The sequence below is a fragment of the Macrobrachium rosenbergii genome, chromosome 22, assembly GCF_040412425.1.
Source record: "Macrobrachium rosenbergii isolate ZJJX-2024 chromosome 22, ASM4041242v1, whole genome shotgun sequence".
In the NCBI taxonomy this organism is placed as follows: domain Eukaryota; kingdom Metazoa; phylum Arthropoda; class Malacostraca; order Decapoda; family Palaemonidae; genus Macrobrachium; species Macrobrachium rosenbergii.
Genome location: NC_089762.1, coordinates 29,563,391 through 29,568,390, shown reverse-complemented (window position 1 = coordinate 29,568,390; position 5,000 = coordinate 29,563,391). Strand labels below are relative to the sequence as shown.

The window sequence follows — 5,000 nt, the reverse complement described above, 5'->3', positions numbered from 1 at the left end:
ATGGTTTCATTGATTACAGTGTATTTTATTGTGTTTTCTTTAAGATGTGCTCCTAAATATAATTTAAACCATGTCCCTTTTTTGCGTCAGTGTAAGGAATCTATTAACCCCTTTTTTGTTGTATTTCGTTAATTTGTAGTGTTCATCAACCCGAATGGTACGACAAAATTATATTTGTTTTTGGTAAAGTTAAGTCAACTTTGATTAAATTCTGATTGTAATACTATTAAAAATGTAAAATATTGGATATTTTCTCTAATAAGTAAGTATAGCTTAGTTTTACCAGACCACTGAGCTGATTAACAGCTCTCCTAGGGCTGGCCCGAAGGATTACACTTATTTTACGTGGCTAAGAACCAATTGGTTACTTAGCAACGGGACCTACACTTATTGTGGAATCCGAACCACATTATAGTAGAAATGAATTTCTATCACCAGAAATAAATTCCTCTAACTCTTCATCAGCCGGCGGCGGGAATCGAACTCCGGCCCATCGAATGACGGTCTGAAGCTCAACCAACACAAAATTTATATATTGTGTTTTGAAATAAATGAAAAAATGAGTTTTCCACACCAAGACTCGGGGATGAATAAGTTGAAACGAAGAAATAATTTTTTTTAATGCCATATCGAGTTTGGTTTTAACAGTGTTGTGAATCTAGACTAGGTTACATAATGAAAAGAAAAGCCTGCATAACGGCAAAATAATTTTTTTTTCTAAATGCATTCTTCCAATATTCCAGGTGTAATTTTATACTCATACTACAGTAACGTAATCGGATGTCAAGGTGACACGCTCATGACTGCTAAAAGGATTTTCATATAAATTAGAAGCATTTATGACTGTTCGTGTTTTTTTTTATTTAGTCCTTTGGTTAATCGATAATTGTTTTTTTATTATTTTATTAAGTGGACTGCTTTAATCTACGACGTCGTTAAGTTTTATCTCAGAGAAATCGTGGACCTTTGACTTCATTCATTCACCTTGAGAGTCATTGACCCTGGATCTTGCGACGGCAGTCTAAAATACAAATGACAAAATAACAGAGTTTTTTGCCATGGATAAGGTCTATATCATTCAGACACAGTAATTAAATCTGATAGCAAAGGATAACGAGACTGGCAGTTAGTTATTCAGTATTCTAAATAAGAATTTGCGTTAAAAATTTTCTCGTTTAGTTTATCTGAGAAATCGCAAACCATTGGCTTTACTCATTCGCCTTGTATCTTGAGACTGGACAGTGTGATGTACTACAACTGGCAATATAACAGAGGTTTTTCTCCAGGATCATTTGTGTATGTTTTCTCTTTGAACTTTTAAGCTTTTTTTTATAAAGGAATTTTCAACTTGTTTTCATCCTGTCTGTCCAGACACCATTGCTTTCATGGACAATAAACTGAGAAGAAAAAATATTAATGAAATAAACGCGTATTTTATAAAATACGGCGAGCTCTTCCTTGGGAAAGTCGGTAGAGTTTGTGGCCTTGCACTCGTTAGGCCCGAGTTCGCCTCTCCGGCCGGCTAATGAAGAGTTTGAGGAATTTATTTCTGGTGATAGAAATTCATTTCTCACTATAATGTGGTTCGGATTCCACAATAAGCTGTAGTCCCGTTGCTAAGTAACCAATTGGTTCTTAGCCACGTTAAAGTAAGTCTAATCCTTCGGGCCAGCCCTAGGAGAGCTGTTAATCAGCTCAGTGGTCTGGTAAAACTAAGGTATACTTAACTTTTTATAAAATACGGCAGAGCGAATAAGGAAACAACAGAACAGTCACTATAAAAGTGAGGAGTGGCGTGGGGAGGACAGTGGGGTCCGTTGCTGTTTAGGTTAAAAAAAAAAAAAAAAGGTAATGAGTTTTACAACAAGAACTTTGAAAATGGGAAAAGTAATCAGTATACAGCCTAAGCAGGCCACTTAATGTGGGAGTAAAAGTTTAAAAATAAGACTGTGACTATTAGCAATAAAAGAATCATTGTGGACAAAAACAGAATAAAGATTCAAATATCACAAGAGTATTTTAGTTCTGCCCAGACCTTTTCTGTGACAACGCCGTGACTTTGAGAATCAGTCACCAAATTTGATTTAGCCGGATATATGCCCAACGAATCTCGATTTACATAATCAAGAGAGAAGTCTTTCGACAGTTACAATCTCTTTAGTGAGATGGAAACTAAAAGTGGTTGATAGCTAAGATAGTGACGCTGATATGTGGAAGACTCCCAGACGTCTAAGAATTACAGGGCCGTGATTTAAAGGTTAAAATTATACATTTTTTTTCTATATATTCTCAGGATATCTAAGGATTGAACAGAATTGTTTGTTTCAAAGCATCGGCATAAAAACATGGCTTCTCCTAATTCAGTTTCTTTCATGATTTAATTTTGGTATAAGACATCAGCGGATTATTTAATTTTTTATCATTATTTATTGGTGAATGGCGTTCACAGTGCTGTAGGGATCACTGCTACACACTCATACACAACTATATAATATACATACACACACACACACACACACACACACATATATATATATATATATATATATATATATATATATATATATATATATATATATATATATATACATACATACATACATACATACATACGTACATAACCCCCTTTTCCCTTTTTGGAAACAGTAGAACCAGAAGGGTATAGCCTTCTGGGTTTCAGCGGGTCAATAGTGGTGAGGTTGCTAATCCCATGCCCCTTTTCTTGACCACCAACAGGCGCTGCTACCGATTTACAGTTGGGTGGACTAGTGTACAGTAGGCAGTGAGCATTCCAAGGACCGAACGCTGCATGAAGGTATGTATAAATTTATATTAGTGTGCATGAATATCTTGTCATTATTTCAGATGAATTCAGCGACTGCCGAAACAAAACCTCTTAAGAAGTTCATAGACGTTTTTGATCTTACCTGACCACCTGCTGGTGACACCTCAACCTTTCGTTCCTCCTTCCCTCTCCTCCATTTCTCCCAGTCCCTCAGTCAGGCCCTCACCCTTAGGAAGCTCGCCTTCACGCTCGCTTTCGGCCCTTCCCCAGTAGTAGGGCTGTATTCGTAATGCCATTCCAAATATTGCTTGCCCGCGATTCGGAGTCATTTGAGTAGTTGGCACCTGCCCGTATTCATGCTTTGTGGTCAGGTGGTCTTTTAGCTGGTAACAGAATTGGTATCGACAGGGGAATTGTTGCACTGTACTCTCATTCAGTTGACCCTGGTACATTCTCTCTCTCTCTCTCTCTCTCTCTCTCTCTCTCTCTTGTTCAGTTGACTATGGTACATTATCTCTCTCTCTCTCTCTCTCTCTCTCTCTCTCATTCAGTCGACCCTGGTACATTCTCTCTCTCTCTCATTCAGTTGACCCTGGTACAATCTCCCCTCTCTCTCTCTCTCTCTCTCTCTCTCTCTCTCTCTCTCGTTCAGTTGACTATGGTACTCTCTCTCTCTCTCTCTCTCTCTCTCTCTCTCTCTCTCTCTCTCTCTCTCTCTCATTCAGTCGACCCTGGTACATTCTCTCTCTCTCATTCAGTTGACCCTGGTACATCCTCTCTCTCTCTCTCTCTCTCTCTCTCTCTCTCTCTCTCTCTCTCTCTCTCTCTCTCTCTCTCAGGACAGGACTCAGCAGTTTTGGAGTCGAAAAATCGACCACCATAAAAAAATGACAAATTGGTATCGTAAATTCTCCTACATGTTAGCAATAATTCCATGAAGTTATTTTATTATACGTCGATATTTAAAGGGCTTATGCGCGTGGGGATTTAATTAAATGCCCGGCCCGAGCACGTGGTTGATGCTTCAATATATACAAAACTATTTTACAGATTTTTTCACAGTTTTTCCCGATTTTTTTAATGGTGTCTTGTAATGTGCTACTTGGCAACTTCTGAGTGTGGGTTTCCGCCATTAGCTGCCTCGGGCTGCTGCATTTATTATTATTATACAGTGTTGCCACTTTATGGGATTTTTCCCTAAATCTGTGGGAGAAATAGGGCTACGGGGGGGGGGTGTCGTGGGGGAAGAAAATTTTGTGGAATTTTTTGTGGGACAGCTTAAATAATATCGTTATCGCGAAAATCATAAAAAAACAAATAAATAACATTTTCAACTGCAAAATATAAAAGATTATCCAAAAACTCTTTAAAACAAACAGTATATCATTTATATCTAACAACAAAGTTGACATGCCTAACCCTGCTAAATGGGCTCGGACTTGCTCCCCCTGGCCAAGGATATCCATTGTCCATGTCCCCACAGACCCCTTAGTGTAAGGTTGGGAGTTATGCGAAAAGTACGTGAACATTACGTGTTTCAAATTGAATTATTTGAAGGATACAAGTTGCAAAAAAACAAACTTTTGTGGGATGCTCATAAGACCCTCAAAATGAACTTTATATGCTGTTTGTTAGGAAGGTGTTGAAAGAGGTAGTCGGGGTGAATAGGCTGTTTCAAGCTCAGAGTGCTGATATCACAAAGTTAACAGAGGATTTGTTGAACATGTACAGAAATATAATGCTGATAATCGTAGAACCGTCTCACATTTCAAAATGTCCAGTTGAGCAACTTCCAGGGCTAAAGTTTTTAGATCATGTAATGCCAGTATCTGCCATTAATTTTGGTTTTGAGTTTAGCACCGCAGCATCAAAATGTCTCCTTAACAGTACTCAACTCACATATGTTAAAGAGCGCACCAGTACAGAGCTGATGAACTTTGACACGCATTTTCTCGAAACTATGTTTTTTGAGCTTTAATTTGTTATAACTCCACTATTTCATGTTAGAATTCAGTGCACAAGGTCTCATTTTAAAGGGGACACTTTGGGGAAGTATATAACTTATGGATAATGTCCTGTGATACTTAAAATTTGCATGGGAGGATTTTATGATACAAAAAGTGGGGGAAAAATATGATTTTCGAAAATATTCATAATGGCATTACAATTTACAGGAGAGAGTTTTCTGTAGGTCAAAAGCTTTTTTATTATGTGT

General features: G+C 37.8%; 1 long non-coding RNA gene across 1 annotated transcript in view; it reads left to right on the top strand.

Moving 5' to 3' along the window:
• Positions 1-5,000, top strand: part of LOC136850697 (uncharacterized) — a 553,838-nt gene that overhangs the window by 118,205 nt on the left and 430,633 nt on the right. Inside the window, exon 2 of the long non-coding RNA XR_010856691.1 lies at positions 2,737-2,815. This is a non-coding gene — a long non-coding RNA (uncharacterized lncRNA). The remainder of the gene's footprint in view (positions 1-2,736; positions 2,816-5,000) is intronic.